Source organism: Rattus norvegicus, chromosome 4 (assembly GCF_021556685.1).
Source record: "Rattus norvegicus strain SHRSP/BbbUtx chromosome 4, alternate assembly SHRSP_T2T, whole genome shotgun sequence".
Taxonomy (NCBI): domain Eukaryota; kingdom Metazoa; phylum Chordata; class Mammalia; order Rodentia; family Muridae; genus Rattus; species Rattus norvegicus.
This window is the reverse complement of record NC_141537.1, coordinates 86520439-86539992: the sequence shown is the minus strand read 5'-3', so window position 1 is coordinate 86539992 and position 19554 is coordinate 86520439. Positions and strand designations below refer to the sequence as shown.

At 40.3% G+C, this 19554-nt stretch overlaps 1 protein-coding gene and 1 non-coding gene across 14 annotated transcripts in view; one reads left to right on the top strand and one right to left on the bottom strand.

Annotated features, from left to right (window-relative positions):
• Nucleotides 1-19554, top strand: part of Pde1c (phosphodiesterase 1C) — a 563679-nt gene that overhangs the window by 335636 nt on the left and 208489 nt on the right.
• Nucleotides 446-520, bottom strand: Trnat-agu9 (transfer RNA threonine (anticodon AGU) 9). The gene has a single exon. It is a non-coding gene; the product is annotated as a tRNA-Thr (tRNA).

Genomic DNA, 19554 nt, shown 5'->3' with positions numbered 1-19554 from the left:
AGTGCCTGAGTTGTATTTCTTATGCATTCTTTGCCCTGCCTTCCAGCCTGTTAAGTTCATTAAAGCTATTGAATAGATTCCAGGGTGAGGAAGATTAAGCTGTAATTGACTATATTTCATGGGTCACTTCTCCCTTTTCTGTAAGCTCATTCATTGTGGGTGAGTCACAAAGGCAGTAAATTCACCACAGAGAATCAGGTATCCTAGGACAGCTCTGGGAGCCCATATTTAATCCTTTGATGACGTTATCAAATAGGTTTGCTTTTATTTCCCTCTTCTCCTGGTGAATCTCCAGTGAATCTGGGGATTCAGTACTGTGTTCATCCTGAGGAAATTTTGGTGCCAGCTAACCTCAGTGGAAGGTGTTGTTGTTGTTGTTGTTGTTGTTGTTGTTGTTTTGAATTGCCTTTATTTTTTTCTTTTTTTTTCTTTTTTCTTTTTTTTTCCCTGGAGCTGGGGATCGAACCCAGGGCCTTGTGCTTACTAGGCAAGCGCCCTACCACTGAGCTAAATCCCCAGCCCCTTTGAATTGCCTTCTAAATTGTTGTTTGTGTTTTGTGCTTTGCAATTCATGGACTCTTTCTCCTACCCTAGCTCTCCCCTCCTTTGTTAGGCTTCCTTTTCAAACAGCTGTGTTACACCTGGGACTTTTATAAATATCACATCTCAGGTTTGAAAATGGGAGTCCTGACCCACTAGGCTTGGGCTACGGGTTTCTTTATTTCAAGTAAGTAATAGTGATGGCCCTATTCTTTGAGTAGAGATTATCTGCTCCCCCCACCTGGGTTTGTGCAGAAGTGCTGAGAGGTCCTGATGTATTTGTTTAAGGATACCTGGTATGTGACCATGAATGTTAGAGTTTATTATCTACATCAAGGAGTCAGGAACATGGCTCCTTATAGGACAGCTGTTCTCAACCAGTGAGTTGCAGCCTCTTTGGGGGTTCACACATCAGATACCCTGCATATCAGATATTTACATTATGAATCATTACAATAGCAAAATTAGTAATGAAAAACAATGAGTTGGGGATCACATCCATATTTCATTTTATATTATAGACATCTGTGCTGGGAATAAATGTTTGTTTCCTGTCAATGACCTTCTCCACATCCCCTCAGAGAACAGAGTCACTGGGAACCTGATTCTGGACTTGAAATTATGAGCAGTAGAGAATGGCCAAGGATAGAGAGTTGGGAAAACTCTCAGTGCAGGAGGAATTCTTGGCAGGAGTCCATCTTCTAGTCAGAAGCAAAACAAAATAAAACAAAACTTGTGCTTTGTTCCCACTGATTGGGGCATGTCCCAACCATCTGCGGGTGATGGTTGAAAATTCCTTGATGTCCTCTGTTCTTTGCAGCCACCCATGGGCTATGGGATTTCCTAACTTGTTATGGTATTCTGGGTTTCTGTCATAAGTGGGGTTACATCCCACAGCAGTATAATCACCACACAAGGAAGTATGTCTTACTGTTTGACTTTAATGTAACTGTTGGATCAAGGAGGAGTCTGGGACACAATCTTGTTCATCCTTAGGTGAAACAATGAGCTCAAATAGCAAAAAGGGACGTCCCAAGGTGAGAAGGCCAAGGGCCCATTCTGCAGAAATGTAGAACACAGAGAACTTATTTCAGTGCTTGGATTTCCTCTACCCGGAAGTACTGCCTCTGCCAGATCATCCACTGCCCAGCGCCTCTCACAACATCCTACACAGGCATCTTGTTATTATTCCACCTCTCCTCCTTTTTGCTGTAGAAATGCCTTGGACCTTGTGATAGAGGCACATGCTTCTGCATTCCCCATGAAGATTGCCCCTTACTGTTTCCAGGGTCCTGACAGGTTGTTGATTCTGTATTCCTCCTTGAACCCAGGATCCCAGGCTAAGAGTAAGAGCACCACATTCCTAGTTCTATTCATAAATAAGCTGTGCAACATGGGGGCATGATGTATAGATATGCCCTGGTGCCGCAGTGCCCTAAATAGGAAAGAGGAATTGTCCTTTAGGATTCTGTGACTTCACAATTTCTAAATTCCGCACATTAATTAGTCTATTTTCTCAGATAGCTGCTCTTTAGACTGTAGGAAAGGAGTCTTAGACAAAAAGCTTAGATAGAAGCTGTGTCACTATTCAATGGGCAGCTTTGAGAATGATGTTAATCTCCACAGACCCATTACAGAAAGATAGGATTGTGAGAAGAAAGTATACAGTAAAACTATACATTAAGAAAAATTTCAAGTAACTGATAAGGTCCATGATATTTTAAGAAAATGCCTGTCTAGACAAGGCTTGAACAATGACATGGATTGAGTAAATATCATAAATATCACTAGATTCTACTCCTAGGCTCTAGAGAGAGGAAAAATTGGTGTCTCACAATGATGAGTACCTGATTGGTTACCCATTTCACTACAAAATTGTCAGTCTTGAAATCATGTACACACACACAACACTAAACAAATACAGCAGGCTGTCTTTCTTCCTTCCTTCTTTTCTTTTCTTTCTTTCTTTCTTTCTTTCTTCCTTTCTTTCTTGCTCATACCTCTCTTTGTGAAAAAGGGCTATCAGTTTGAGAGGTTGTGGGGTAGCAAGGGAGAGACTGGAGGAAAAAAGGTAAAGAGGAATCTGATGTAATAATATTTTAATTGAAATAAAATGATAAATTTCAAAAAAAAGTGAAATTAGACTATTATGCCAATATAAAGTGAATGCATGTTAACAAATTTAGTTTTTCTTTCTGAGAAAAAAGCCTGAAGGGTAGCAAAACTTAAAGATTAAAGATTAAAGATGGACAGATATACATCAAAACTTTTCCCAGCACGTTGACTAAATAGAAGTATTTTTTTCTTTTAAGATTTAAGTTCTGATTCAATTTTTTTCCTAGTTTAGACTAAGCATTGCCACACTTTGGTTTACCAGACCCAAGTATATGCTATTTTCTTACACGGGGTGGAATTACCCATCCAGTACAGTTTTAATGAAATGCTGGCATCCAAACCAGCAACTTATCTTGCCTTCAAAAATCAGTCAAGAAAAGACCTGCCCACCTGTCTCAGAACATGATGAACAGTTGTAGAGAGGAAACAGAATGTAAGGCCAGAAGCTGAGGTATTTTACACCAAGTGTCTTTAACAAAATAGGTCCCAAGTGATTTCAACTGCAAACTGTGTGTCAAGGCTTTCGCCTTTCTCCCTGCCTGTCACATTGATTCTGGGTCTGTCTTGTTCTAGGGTTGACATCTTTGTCAGATCCAGTTATGTGACAGTATATCCTGTTTCTTAGTCTTTCCTTCATTAAAAGGTGCATACTGCTGCTTTCTTTCTTGTTTATTGCCGAATAATAGTCCTTGTAACCAGTAAGAAATAGGAAATGACAGTAGTGATGCTGGCTTTATTTGCATTTAAATTAAAAATATCAAAGATGAGAAAAAAGGGCAAAGAAAACAAAATTACATTAATTACGCTTTGGTAATAGAAAAGAAAAACAAAAACAAAAAGGATTTTATATTGATATCCCATATCTTTGGGGTTAAAATAAAGCAATATGCAAATGATGAAATATTAAAATTCTGCATTAATTTTACTTTTCAAATACATCTATTTTTGAGGAGAGAAGAGGGACACCATTCAAGACCATTTAAGGGTTACCTTTAAGGGGCCAGGTGTAGCTAATGCATTTCTTTTGCTCTTGAGCTCTTATCCATTTCCTTCCTGAAGCAACATTTCTAGTTACAAATACTCCTACTTTGAGTCTGGATCCTACAGAAGCCTTACCCATAGCCCAGTCTTCTCTTGTGCTACATTGTTTCAACATTCACTACCACCGGCTCCGATTGCTTGCCTAAAGTCTAGTAGGCTTCTAAGCTCACCTCAACTGTCATCTCCTCTGCTAACTGATTCTTGTTGTCTCCCATATGGAAATTACATAGCTATGTTCTGGTTGTCAAGACGTGGGTTCTGTGTCCCTTTAATATATTTTAATTCCATATCTTTGCTATTCTGGTGCTGGCTTCTTGAGAGCTGGATTCATGATGGGTTCTTAATAATATTTATTCTTGTGTCCTCCCTTTCTTCCTTCTTGGTACTCTATCTTCAACCTTTTCTTCTTTCTTCCCTCTTTGTCCCCCACTCCTCTGAGTACCTGCCACTGTGGCCAGTGGTTTGGGTAGAATAAGGACACATTAGCTTTCTGAGATACTTGATCTAATATTTAAGTTGAGTTTGAGGAATTAAAAGATCTTCCAGCAGCTCTCTGCTCCCAGACCCGGTGAGAGAGAGACCCAACCACCTGGTCAGGTGGGCACTCCTGAGGCTGCAGAGCGGAAGAGACCACCAACTCTGCTCACCCCTGCCCACATCCCTGGCCCAAGAGGAAACTGTATAAGGCCTCTGGGCTCCCGTGGGGGAGGGCCCAGGAGCGGCAGGACCCCTGTGCCTGAGACACCTCCGGAACCTGAAGGAAACAGACCAGATAAACAGTTCTCTGCACCCAAATCCCGTGGGAGGGAGAGCTAAACCTTCAGAGAGGCAGACAAGCCTGGGAAACCAGAAGTGACTGCTCCCTGCACACACATCTCGGACGCCAGAGGAAAAAGCCAAAGACCATCTGGAACCCTGGTGCACTGAAGCTCCCGGAAGGGGCGGCACAGGTCTTCCTGGTTGCTGCCGCTGCAGAGAGCCCGTGGGCAGCACCCCACGAGCGAACCTGAGCCTCGGGACCACAGGTAAGACCAAATTTTCTGCTGCAAGAAAGCTGCCTGGTGAGCTTGGGACACAGGAAAGCAGAATTTCTCTAGGACCGGGCACGTTCTGTGTTTACCGGAAGTCCCACACCCACGGATCCCGGCCCGCAGCAGCTCTCTGCTCCCAGACCCGGTGAGAGAGAGACCCAACCACCTGGTCAGGTGTGCACTCCTGAGGCTGCAGAGCGGAAGAGACCACCAACTCTGCTCACCCCTGCCCACATCCCTGGCCCAAGAGGAAACTGTATAAGGCCTCTGGGCTCCCGTGGGGAAGGGCCCAGGAGCGGCAGGACCCCTGTGCCTGAGACACCACCGGAACCTGAAAGAAACAGACCGGATAAACAGTTCTCTGTACCCAAATCCCGTGGGAGGGAGAGCTAAACCTTCAGAGAGGCAGACAAGCCTGGGAAACCAGAAGTGACTGCTCCCTGCACACACATCTCGGACGCCAGAGGAAAAAGCCAAAGACCATCTGGAACCCTGGTGCACTGAAGTTCCCGGAAGGGGCGGCACAGGTCTTCCTGGTTGCTGCCGCTGCAGAGAGCCCGTGGGCAGCACCCCACGAGCGAACCTGAGCCTCGGGACCACAGGTAAGACCAAATTTTCTGCTGCAAGAAAGCTGCCTGGTGAACTCAAGACACAGGCCCACAGGAACAGCTGAAGACCTGTAGAGAGGAAAAACTACACGCCAGAAAGCAGAACACTCTGTCCCCATAACTGACTGAAAGAGAGGAAAACAGGTCTACAGCACTCCTGTCACACAGGCTTATAGGACAGTCTAGCCACTGTCAGAAATAGCAGAACAAAGTAACACTAGAGATAATCTGATGGCGAGAGGCAAGCGCAGGAACCCAAGCAACAGAAACCAAGACTACATGCCATCATCGGAGCCCAATTCTCCCACCAAAACAAACATGGAATATCCAAACACACCAGAAAAGCAAGATCTAGTTACAAAATCATATTTGATCATGATGCTGGAGGACTTCAAGAAAGACATGAACACACTTAGGGAAGCACAGGAAAACATTAATAAACAAGTAAAAGCCTACAGAGAGGAATCGCAAAAATCCCTGAAAGAATTCCAGGAAAACACAATCAAACAGTTGAAGGAATTAAAAATGGAAATAGAAGCAATCAAGAAAGAACACATGGAAACAACCCTGGATATAGAAAACCAAAAGAAGAGACAAGGAGCTGTAGATACAAGCCTCACCAACAGAATACAAGAGATGGAAGAGAGAATCTCAGGAGCAGAAGATTCCATAGAAATCATTGACTCAACTGTCAAAGATAATGTAAAGCGGAAAAAGCTACTGGTCCAAAACATACAGGAAATCCAGGACTCAATGAGAAGATCAAACCTAAGGATAATAGGTATAGAAGAGAGTGAAGACTCCCAGCTCAAAGGACCAGTAAATATCTTCAACAAAATCATAGAAGAAAACTTCCCTAACCTAAAAAAAGAGATACCCATAGACATACAAGAAGCCTACAGAACTCCAAATAGATTGGACCAGAAAAGAAACACCTCCCGTCACATAATTGTCAAAACACCAAACGCACAAAATAAAGAAAGAATATTAAAAGCAGTAAGGGAAAAAGGTCAAGTAACATATAAAGGGAGACCTATCAGAATCACACCAGACTTCTCGCCAGAAACTATGAAGGCCAGAAGATCCTGGACTGATGTCATACAGACCCTAAGAGAACACAAATGCCAGCCCAGGTTACTGTATCCAGCAAAACTCTCAATTAACATTGATGGAGAAACCAAGATATTCCATGACAAAACCAAATTTACACAATATCTTTCTACAAATCCAGCACTACAAAGGATAATAAATGGTAAAGCCCAACATAAGGAGGCAAGCTATACCCTAGAAGAAGCAAGAAACTAATCGTCTTGGCAACAAAACAAAGAGAATGAAAGCACACAAACATAACCTCACATCCAAATATGAATATAAAGGGAAGCAATAATCACTATTCCTTAATATCTCTCAATATCAATGGCCTCAACTCCCCAATAAAAAGACATAGATTAACAAACTGGATACGCAATGAGGACCCTGCATTCTGCTGCCTACAGGAAACACACCTCAGAGACAAAGACAGACACTACCTCAGAGTGAAAGGCTGGAAAACAACTTTCCAAGCAAATGGTCAGAAGAAGCAAGCTGGAGTAGCCATTCTAATATCAAATAAAATCAATTTCCAACTAAAAGTCATCAAAAAAGATAAGGAAGGACACTTCATATTCATCAAAGGAAAAATCCACCAAGATGAACTCTCAATCCTAAATATCTATGCCCCAAATACAAGGGCACCTACATATGTAAAAGAAACCTTACTAAAGCTCAAAGCACACATTGCACCTCACACAATAATAGTGGGAGACTTCAACACCCCACTCTCATCAATGGACAGATCATGGAAACAGAAATTAAACAGTGATGTCGACAGACTAAGAGAAGTCATGAGCCAAATGGACTTAACGGATATTTATAGAACATTCTATCCTAAAGCAAAAGGATATACCTTCTTCTCAGCTCCTCATGGTACTTTCTCCAAAATTGACCATATAATTGGTCAAAAAACGAGCCTCAACAGGTACAGAAAGATAGAGATAATCCCATGCATGCTATCGGACCACCACGGCCTAAAACTGGTCTTCAATAACAATAAGGGAAGAATGCCCACATATACGTGGAAATTGAACAATGCTCTACTCAATGATAACCTGGTCAAGGAAGAAATAAAGAAAGAAATTAAAAACTTTTTAGAATTTAATGAAAATGAAGATACAACATACCCAAACTTATGGGACACAATGAAAGCTGTGCTAAGAGGAAAACTCATAGCGCTGAGTGCCTGCAGAAAGAAACAGGAAAGAGCATATGTCAGCAGCTTGACAGCACACCTAAAAGCTCTAGAACAAAAAGAAGCAAATACACCCAGGAGGAGTAGAAGGCAGGAAATAATCAAACTCAGAGCTGAAATCAACCAAGTAGAAACAAAAAGGACCATAGAAAGAATCAACAGAACCAAAAGTTGGTTCTTTGAGAAAATCAACAAGATAGATAAACCCTTAGCCAGACTAACGAGAGGACACAGAGAGTGCGTCCAAATTAACAAAATTAGAAATGAAAAGGGAGACATAACTACAGATTCAGAGGAAATTCAAAAAATCATCAGATCTTACTATAAAAACCTATATTCAACAAAATTTGAAAATCTTCAGGAAATGGACAATTTCCTAGACAGATACCAGGTATCGAAGTTAAATCAGGAACAGATAAACCAGTTAAACAACCCCATAACTCCTAAGGAAATAGAAGCAGTCATTAAAGGTCTTCCAACCAAAAAGAGCCCAGGTCCAGACGGGTTTAGTGCAGAATTCTATCAAACCTTCATAGAAGACCTCATACCAATATTATCCAAATTATTCCACAAAATTGAAACAGAAGGAGCACTACCGAATTCCTTCTACGAAGCCACAATTACTCTTATACCTAAACCACACAAAGACACAACAAAGAAAGAGAACTTCAGACCAATTTCCCTTATGAATATCGACGCAAAAATACTCAATAAAATTCTGGCAAACCGAATTCAAGAGCACATCAAAACAATCATCCACCATGATCAAGTAGGCTTCATCCCAGGCATGCAGGGATGGTTTAATATACGGAAAACCATCAACGTGATCCATCATATAAACAAACTGAAAGAACAAAACCACATGATCATTTCATTAGATGCTGAGAAAGCATTTGACAAAATTCAACACCCCTTCATGATAAAAGTCCTGGAAAGAATAGGAATTCAAGGCCCATACCTAAACATAGTAAAAGCCATATACAGCAAACCAGTTGCTAACATTAAACTAAATGGAGAGAAACTCGAAGCAATCCCACTAAAATCAGGGACTAGACAAGGCTGCCCACTCTCTCCCTACTTATTCAATATAGTTCTTGAAGTTCTAGCCAGAGCAATCAGACAACAAAAGGAGATCAAGGGGATACAGATCGGAAAAGAAGAAGTCAAAATATCACTATTTGCAGATGACATGATAGGATATTTAAGTGATCCCAAAAGTTCCACCAGAGAACTACTAAAGCTGATAAACAACTTCAGCAAAGTGGCTGGGTATAAAATTAACTCAAATAAATCAGTTGCCTTCCTCTATACAAAAGAGAAACAAGCCGAGAAAGAAATTAGGGAAACGACACCCTTCATAATAGACCCAAATAATATAAAGTACCTCGGTGTGACTTTAACCAAGCGAGTAAAAGATCTGTACAATAAGAACTTCAAGACACTGAGGAAAGAAATTGAAGAAGACCTCAGAAGATGGAAAGATCTCCCATGCTCATGGATTGGCAGGATTAATATAGTAAAAATGGCCATTTTACCAAAAGCAATCTACAGATTCAATGCAATCCCCATCAAAATACCAATCCAATTCTTCAAAGAGTTAGACAGAACAATTTGCAAATTCATCTGGAATAACAAAAAACCCAGGATGGCTAAAGCTATCCTCAACAATAAAAGGACTTCAGGGGGAATCACTATCCCTGAACTCAAGCAGTATTACAGAGCAATAGTGATAAAAACTGCATGGTATTGGTACAGAGACAGACAGATAGACCAATGGAATAGAATTGAAGACCCAGAAATGAACCCACACACCTATGGTCACTTGATTTTTGACAAAGGAGCCAAAACCATCCAATGGAAAAAAGATAGCATTTTCAGCAAATGGTGCTGGTTCAACTGGAGGGCAACATGTAGAAGAATGCAGATCGATCCATGCTTATCACCCTGTACAAAGCTTAAGTCCAAGTGGATCAAGGACCTCCACATCAAACCAGACACACTCAAACTAATAGAAGAAAAACTAGGGAAGCATCTGGAACACATGGGCACTGGAAAAAATTTCCTGAACAAAACACCAATGGCTTATGCTCTAAGATCAAGAATCGACAAATGGGATCTCATAAAACTGCAAAGCTTCTGTAAGGCAAAGGACACGGTGGTTAGGACAAAACTGCAACCAACAGATTGGGAAAAGATCTTTACCAATCCTACAACAGATAGAGGCCTTATATCCAAAATATACAAAGAACTCAAGAAGTTAGACCGCAGGGAAACAAATAACCCTATTAAAAAATGGGGTTCAGAGCTAAACAAAGAATTCACAGCTGAGGAATGCCGAATGGCTGAGAAACACCTAAAGAAATGTTCAACATCTTTAGTCATAAGGGAAATGCAAATCAAAACAACCCTGAGATTTCACCTCACACCAGTGAGAATGGCTAAGATCAAAAACTCAGGTGACAGCAGATGCTGGCGAGGATGTGGAGAAAGAGGAACACTCCTCCATTGTTGGTGGGATTGCAGACTGGTAAAACCATTCTGGAAAGCAGTCTGGAGGTTCCTCAGAAAATTGGACATTGAACTGCCTGAGGATCCAGCTATACCTCTCTTGGGCATATACCCAAAAGATGCCTCAACATATAAAAGAGACACGTGCTCCACTATGTTCATCGCAGCCTTATTTATAATAGCCAGAAAATGGAAAGAACCGAGATGCCCTTCAACAGAGGAATGGATACAGAAAATGTGGTACATCTACACAATGGAATATTACTCAGCTATCAAAAACAACGAGTTTATGAAATTCGTAGGCAAATGGTTGGAACTGGAAAATATCATCCTGAGTGAGCTAACCCAATCACAGAAAGACATACATGGTATGCACTCATTGATAAGTGGCTATTAGCCCAAATGCTTGAATTACCCTAGATGCTTAGAACAAATGAAACTCAAGACGGATGATCAAAATGTGAATGCTTCACTCCTTCTTTAAATGAGGAAAAAGAATACCCTTGGCTGGGAAGGGAGAGGCAAAGATTAAAACAGAGACTGAAGGAACACCCATTCAGAGCCTGCCCCACAGGTGGCCCATACATATACAGCCACCCAATTGGACAAGATGGATGAAGCAAAGAAGTGCAGGCCGACAGGAGCCGGATGTAGATCGCTCCTGAGAGACACAGCCAGAATACAGCAAATACAGAGGCGAATGCCAGCAGCAAACCACTGAGCTGAGAATAGGTCCCCCGTTGAAGGAATCAGAGAAAGAACTGGAAGAGCTTGAAGGGGCTCGAGACCCCAAAAGTACAACAATGTCAAGCAACCAGAGCTTCCAGGGACTAAGCCACTACCTAAAGACTATATATGGACTGACCCTGGACTCTGACCCCATAGGTAGCAATGAATATCCTAGTAAGAGCACCAGTGGAAGGGGAAGCCCTGGGTCCTGCTAAGACTGAACCCCCAGTGAACTAGACTATGGGGGGAGGGCGGCAATGGGGGGAGGGTTGGGAGGGGAACACCCATAAGGAAGGGGAGGGGGGAGGGGGATTTTGCCCAGAAACCGGGAAAGGGAATAACACTTGAAATGTATATAAGAAATACTCAAGTTAATAATAAAAAAAAAAAAAAAAGATCTTCCAGACCATTAGCTTGGAAATAAAGGACATCTCCACAAATTATATCCAGAAATTATCTTCATTAATTTTAAAGGGAAGTGAGATATCCTTTTTTTTTTTCTCTCAAGATAGGGCCTTGGGAATCTACCTTAATGCTTGCAGACTGCAAAGGACCTGTTCTTGCTTCTGATCTAGGACTCTTTAAACCTATGAAAGTTTAGAAGTTGTGTTGACAGACACCGCTGTCTGCATGATATAAACTGAGAACAGTGAGATGGGATTGAATTCAATTATACGTCCAAGTGATTAATGATTGGTGGGCACATGCTTCAGCCAAAATGCATCTCTGAGTGTAAAAAAGTGCTCTGTGAATAGAGCAAAAGGAGAGAGTAAGTGCTGGCTTCTTACTTACCCAGGCTATATCGAAATCTGTGTCTTGGACTATGGCAGTGGGACATTATAAAATGGCACAGCTAAGAAGTACACTCTTAATTCATCTCTGCTCCCTTCTCTGCTCAGCAAAAGTTATTGTGGAAAGACTGTACACGAAGCTGGGAATCTCCACTAAATGTAATTTGTTAGAGGAGAGTCAGACAGATGGGGATTTTCCTTAAGAGCTGTCAAAGATGTTGGAGGCTCAGTGTCCTGGGTCTTAGCACAAAACTCAGACTGAGAGATTTCCATCTAGCAAAATCTGTGGCAAACGTTCTTTTTAACATGATGGAAGAAAACATTTAGGACTGTGAATATGGGACTATCACAAGGGGTTAGGGAATCTTGAGAGCTAGACAGCCTTAGCAACAGGCTTCCTTTGGGGTTAAAACTGCAGCATTAGCTTGCTAGCCTCAGAGAAACTGCAAGCTGGGAGAGGAGACTAAGGTACAAGTGCACTGCACTCCCCTGTTCTTCAGCATTCTTCCTCCTTGTCGTTTCTGCATCAGACCATCTGGAAACAAGAAGCAGCCTGTCAAGAGTTTTGACAGATGGGGGTCTGAGGGGCTCTGAGGGACAAAGCAGGCGTAGTTTCCATGTTCCTGGCAATTGCACTGAAAACAACCAACAACTGCTGTAGGATCCGTGTGTCTTCCAGAAGGCTTGACTTTCTTCCACAAAGTGAATTTTAGATTCGTGTGAAATTAGTCTGACACACACTGAACACTTCCAGGCCTTGTTTTGAGTACAGTTTATTGCTGTAGTTTCCAGAACTTAAGGCTCTTGTGTGCTTTTCAGAGACATAAGTGAAATTTTACACTGAGCATCTTTATCTTGTAAAACAAGGATCTGTGCCTGTTACTTTCTTGACTCTAAAGCATCGCCACTCTTCTATGTTTTGGTTTGATAGGATTTAGTTACATGTCCTATTTTGAGAAAAGGTCATAAAATTTTTAGGCATCTTAGAAGCCTTTGTAGTTCATAAGAATTACTATTTTATTAGGATGAATTCAGAATCTGTAAATTTAACTTATCTCTATTTTTTCTACATATAAAATATGATGAGTAAGAATGCAGAATGTTACTATATGTTAATTTTTGTTATTTCGGGTATAATTATACTCAGAGATTGTAAGTTCATGGCTAGATACACCAGAGTTTAAGCAGCATACATGGAAGTTGAGGTTCCTAAACAGACATACAGACTTGGTCTGTCTGTCATTGAATCTGGGAAGTATGTGTGGGAATTTTGATGAGGATGGAGTTGAGTGTGTAGATTGATTTCTTTAGAATGTCCATTTTCACAGTACTTATCGTACTTATCCTACCATACCATAAGCATGGAAGGTCTTTCCGTCCTCTGGTCCTCTGGTGTCTTTTCAATTTCTTTAAGTATCAGAGTCTTTAAGTATTTTACTTCCTTGGCCATGTTTAGTTTAGGATACTTTATTTATTTTTAGGGAATTGTGAGTGGTATTGTTTTCCTGATTTCATTCTTGATGTGTTTGGCATTTGTTTATAGAAAAGCTACAGAATATGGGTTAATTTTATGTTCTGCTACTTGGCTAAATGGGGTTATCAGCTGTAGGAGTTTTCTTATGAAGTATTTAGGGTCTTTTATACATGGAATTATCATTTGCACTAACTTCTTCCCTTCCGGTTTCATATTCCCTTTAACTGCCTTTCTTGTCTGACTCCTCTGGATAAGTACTATAGTGAATCAGCAGGGAAAAGTAGAAATCTTTATCTTGTTTCCGATTTGAGTGGAAATTCTTTGAGATTCTTTTAATTTAGAATGATGTTGGCTGTGGGTTTGTAAATTGCATTTATTTATTTTACACTTCCAGGTACCAATTTATCACTGAGGGAAATCAGGGCAGCAACTCAAACAGGGCAGGAACATGGAGGCAGGAGCTGATGTAGAGGCCATCCTGGTTACTGGCTTGCTCCCCATGATATGATAAGCCTATGTCCTTTCCTTACAGAACTCAAGACCACTAGCCCAAGGGTAGCACCATCTATAATGGGCTGGGTCCTCCCATCTTAATCACTAATTAAAGTAATGTCCTATAAACTTGTATGCAACCCAATCTTATAGAGGCAATTTCTTAATCAAGATTCCTTCCTTTTAGATGATTTTAGGCTTGTGTCAAGTTGACATAAAACTCCCCAGGATATGGGCATATCCCTAAAATCACTAGAACTTCGACCATAAACAAATTTTAGATTTTGTCAAAAGCTTTTTTCCTAGGGCTAATAAAATAATCATATGTTTTCTGTCATTAAGACTATTTATGTATATTGATTTCTATATGTTACCATCTGTAGATTTCTTAGATAAAGCTGATTTAATAATGCATAATCTTTCAAATGTGGTTTTGAGTTTGGTGGGTAAAAGTTTTATATAGAATTTTTATATTCATCTTTATCAGAGATATTAGCTTATAATTTTCTTTTTTCATTAGGCCCTTGTCTGGTTTTTGGTATCAGGGTATAATACAGGCTCTATAAAACAAAATTAGAAATGTTTAGTGTTTTTTTTGGTGGGGGTGGGGGCAACACATCTCTTTACCATATTGGAAAGGACCTAATTCACAGCAAGTTCGGGATATTGACTTCCTCTGTGTTTTGTTTTTTGCTTTTTGTTTTTTGTTTTTTTGTTTTTTGGTTTTTTTTTTGTTCTTTTTTTTAAGTATTTGGAGCTACAGGCCCCATCTAAACTTTTCATCTTTGTCAGCTACAGTCTGGTGACTTAAGTGACTTAGTTAAGTAGCTTGGAACAAATTTTCTCTGGTAGTGTGCACTGATTCTTAGATCTCAGTATTGGAAGGTGCAGTTCAGGGGTCCCAGTGTAGCAAAGGTATGGTGAACCCCAAATGGAGAGATTAGCCTGAGTCTTCCAGGAGTCCCATGTAGGGAACAGGAGGGCAGGGGCTAGTGGGAGGTAGTGACAGTACCTAGGAAGCAGCTTTGAAGGTTTGGTGTGATTCAAATGTAGGGGGCTGGGAAGGGGAGCACAAGTAGTCTACCTATATCCCTGCAGGAGTTGGGCTGGCTGGAGGATCACTGGTAGGGAATTATCTAGGATCTAGTGAGTCCCAATGGAAGGGAGGAGAGCTGCAAGGGGATGGTGGTCCCTGGAAAGCTTTGGGGTGACCTGGGTTAAAAGAGTCTGGGAAGGGATACATGGAGTTATTTTAAAACTTCTAATTCTTTATAGTATACAGAAATGAAATTTATTTTAATATAGTGATTTCTCATCCGCTCTGTATGCTAAATGATTAGTTCTAGTAGCTTTTTGGGTCATCAGTCTTTCTATATAAAAGTTCGTGTTGACTGTAAATAAAACACAGGCTTAGTTCCTCCCGTTCAATATGTATGCCTTTTTGTTTCTTTGTGTTGCATTCATGCACTGTGTGCAACCTTCAGAATAATGTGCAGCATTCTTCATGCATAAGAATAGAATCCTTGTCTTTTCTAGAGTTCGAGAATAAAGCAGTTAATCTTAGACTGATAAATCTGATGTTAGCACATATCTCTACAAGGAACAGAGAAATGCATTTTAGCTTGAGCATAGGCTCTCTGCTTTTGCTCACTTGTGTAGAACACAGCATGCAGGTTTTCCACACACATGTCCTGATTGTTACTTAAGTGTGTATTGGAGAAGACTTTTGCTGGTGTTGATGTTTGTTTTCTCTTCATGTTGTTATCTTTTCTTAAGGACTCTGCCCTGGGAATTCTAGCTACCTTAGTCCCCTTGCAATGTCCAGCCATCTCCTGACTAGAAATCCACTAATCCTTCGTTACCCCTCTGTGAGTGAACCAAACCCTAGGAGCTTTCTCCAGGCAGTAAGTTGTGGCAGCCACAGTGCTTCTCTTATGTGTCTCAGATATACACTTCATTATCTGTTCTTAGTGGCCTGATACAGTGTTTTGAAAACCATATATATATATATATATGTGTGTGTGTGTGTGTGTGTGTGTGTGTGTGTGTGTGTATACATATATATATATATATATGGTAAATTCTATCATTATTTTCTGTTCTGGTCAACAATGGAGGGGGTCATGTTATTTCCCATAATCTCATATTAAATAACACCTTGATTCAGAATATCTTCATTAATGCCTAACCTGGAGGGATTCTCAAAGATATAAAATTAATTTTGGACTTCTCATTTAATGCCTATGTATACATCCATCCATCAATACGTATGTGAAAAAGTCTTGTAATGTCATTTATATTTTGCAGTAAATTACATCATATTAACACAGTTAGATAGTAATTGTCTTAGTCAGGGTTTCTACTCCTACACAAACATCATCACGAAGAAGCAAGTTGGGAAGGAAAGGATTTATCAGCTTACATTTCCTCATTGCTATTCATCATCAAAGGAAGTCAGGACTGGAACTCAAGCAGGTCAGGAAGCAGGAGCTGATGCAGAGGCCATGGAAGGATGTTACTTACTGGCTTGCTTCCCCTGGCTTGCTCAGCTTCCTTTTTATAGAACCCAGGACTACTAGCCCAGGGTTGGCACCACCAACAATGGGCCCTCCCACCCTTGATCACTAATTGAGAAAATGCCTTACAACTGGATCTCATAGAGGCATTTCCTCAAGGGAGGCTTCTTTCTCTGTGATAACTCTGGCTTGTTTGTCGAGTTGACACACAAAACCAGCCAGTTCATATGTCAAGTTATTCTTAGAATTCAAGCTAAAATGGATAGTCCACGGTATTTTGATACTTTGATTGCAAACATTCCTCAGTTAATGATCAGTTAAACAACAAATTTCTACCACTTAATTGGAAAATTATCTGAAACTTTTTATTTTATACTTCCCTATTATTTTGATTATTTTATCTTTGTTTATTGTATTTTACTCCTTATGACATTATTTTAAAAGAACAAGTCTTTTTTTAAGAAACCAATTAAATCTGACCTTTTAGCATGCAGTCTTCCACACACATATCCTGATTGTTACTTAAGTGTATATTGAAGAAGACTTTTGCTGGTGTTGACGTTTGTCTTCTCTTCATGTTGTTCTCTTTTCTTAAGGACATTTTAGCACACAAATATTTTAGCATTTCTGCTATGGGCCATATATTGTTTTAGATACTTTCTCTGCTCCCACCTCACTCCTAAGACCTGCCTTCCAATTGCCCCCTGGATCTCAATAGAGTTAATTAGATAAACTTAATGAAAACCTGTTGTTTATGGCATTCAAAATTCTGTGTTCATTAGTTTTGTTCTTCTGTATGTGTTTGAATATCATCAAACCTATCATGATTACATTTCTATTGCTGTGATAACACACATCGACCAAGGTAATTTATAAAACAAAGTGAATAGTTTGGCTTATAATTTCTGGAGGTTAGAATCTATGACAGAGAGATGGAATAGTGAGAGCCGACACCTTGTTCCACAGTCATGAGGGAAAAAAGAGCACTGAGAATCATATGGATGTTTTGAAACCTCATAGATCAATCGCAGTGACACACTTCTTTCAACAAGGCCATACTTCTTGATCCTTCTCAAACAGTTCCACTAACTAGCACCAAGTATTTAAATAAAAGCCTACAGGAAACATTCTTCAAACAACCACACCCACTTCCTGGCCCTCATAGACTTATGTTAATATCATAATGTAAAATGCATTTAGTTTAACTTCAAAAGTCTAACCAGTCTTTCACAACATCAACACAGCTTTAATTTTCAGTTTCTTCCGAGACACAATGCCATCATTAATTGTAGCTTCTTGTAAAATTAAAAAAGCAAACTCCATACTTCTAGCATGCAATGGCACAGAAAATATATTCCTGTTCTGAGAGGCATGGTGAGAAAATACTGCATCAAAGCAAGACCGAAAACCAGTAGGTCAAAATACAAATACAGTAGTTCAGAGTCTGATGTCAAAGGGCATAGATGGCTTCACTCCTCCAGCTTTGCTGCCTGCAGCACACTTTTGCTCATGGGCTAGAAAATGTCTGATATCTCTAGCATGTCCAATAATTTGGGATCTCTAACATAATCAGGCTTCACTTTTACAACTTTGCACAGTGGTATTTCAAGGACTCAATGATTCCTGTTAAACACAGAAGATCCTACCACCTTTTAATTATGTACTCTTCATTAAAGGGTAAAAGCAATAGCTCCTGGAGAAAGCCACCACATGTGGTTGCTTGGTTGGGGAATAGTCTGCCCTTCTACATTTGCAGAAGCTTTCAGTTGTTGGTGCTTTTTAGGAACAGAACATTCCTCAGCCTTTTCTTTTAACAAGTTGGAGGCTTTGCTGGGTGGGGCATCCTGATGGCGTCCCTCCTTTTGTTCCATTTCAGACCAGGTCCTACATTAGTCTTCTCGTCTCTTTCAGCACAAGGCTTGCCTCTGGTCAATTCCTGGTGTTCCTTTTCCCCTTACATTGTATATTTTGCATTTCTTTAAGTCTTGCTTGCTCTCTTTCTTTGTAGACCTGCATAAGAGTGATTATTAGTAACTACCTGGCAAAATCCGATATTAGGATATCCTGAAATTTCTTATGAGAGCTCCTTTAGGTGGATCATTCTCATTCAAACCATAAAAACCTAAGATAAGTCACAGAAGAAATGGACCAAGGACCAACAAAGAAAGCCGGATGGGGAGAAAGGGAGGCCACTCTCCCTGGAGTACTGACTGTCTGACAATAAGCTTCTGGTTTGTTGTTGTTGTTTTGTTTTGTTTTGTTTTGTTTTACTACTGCATTATATATGGAGAGTGGTAGAGTAAATGTGATTAGTGGTGGCCCACTCTGTTTGCAGGTTCTGTGCACTATTTTCTCTTCCTTTGTCATCTTCGTGGGTCACAAATTCATCCACAGAACATCAATTATGTTCCCTTTCTTGGCTTAGCTTACTCATTTATGGAGTTTTAACTCCTGTTGTTCCTGTGAATAGGACAACACTACTGCAACATTGCCCTTTATCATCTTCAAGTAGATGGTACCAATTTATCATGTACCAAGTGTAAGTGACAGGTCTGGCACAGGAACCCTGCCTGGACACAGAGCTTTTGGCCCAGACCTACTGGTACTGTATGAAGAATCTGGGATCCAAGCCATGGCTTATATCCTAAGTAAACCCTGATGCTATAGAAACATTTATTTCCTTTCACTCTTCACATTGTGAGGGTGAGAGAAGGTATTGTGTTTTGGGATGAATTGAGCCTATTTTTTCAAAGTGACTGGCCAGTAAGAATCACATTAATTTCTCTAGAGAGTGTTGTTCCAGAAACTGAAGCTGCTTCCCACAATGAATGTGATGGGGAAGAAGGAAGGTAATTTCAGGCAAAGAAGCCAAGAGCTACAAAAGTTTGAAAGTTATTTCTTAGGTGATTTTATTTTCCCGTTACATAATGAAACTCTGGTGGACTTTATTACATGGCTGACTTTGGCCAGAATCATTGGAACCAGGAAAGGCACCATGGATTTGTTATTGATCTACAAAAAGAAAATGCACCTTATGTGTTGATTAAAAACAAAGACAATGGTGTTAAATAAAGGAACTAATAACATTTGAAAGAAGTGTCTCAAAATTAAAACAGGTACTAAGGAGAAGGCTCAGTTGATAAAGTGCTTGCTGCATGGCCTGGTGAGTTTTATGTCTATTTGGTACAAACTAGAAATATGTGAAAGGAGGAAACCTCAATTGAAAAAAATGCTTCCATAAGATTGGACTGTAGGCAAGCCTTTATGGCATTTTCTCAATTAGTAATCAGCTAGGGAGGGCCCAGTCCACTGTGAGTGGTCCTGGTTCTATAAGAAAGCAGGCTGAGCAAGCCATTGGGAAAAAGCCAGTAAGCAGTACTCCTCTATGACCTCTGCATCAGTACCTGCCTCCAGATTCCTGT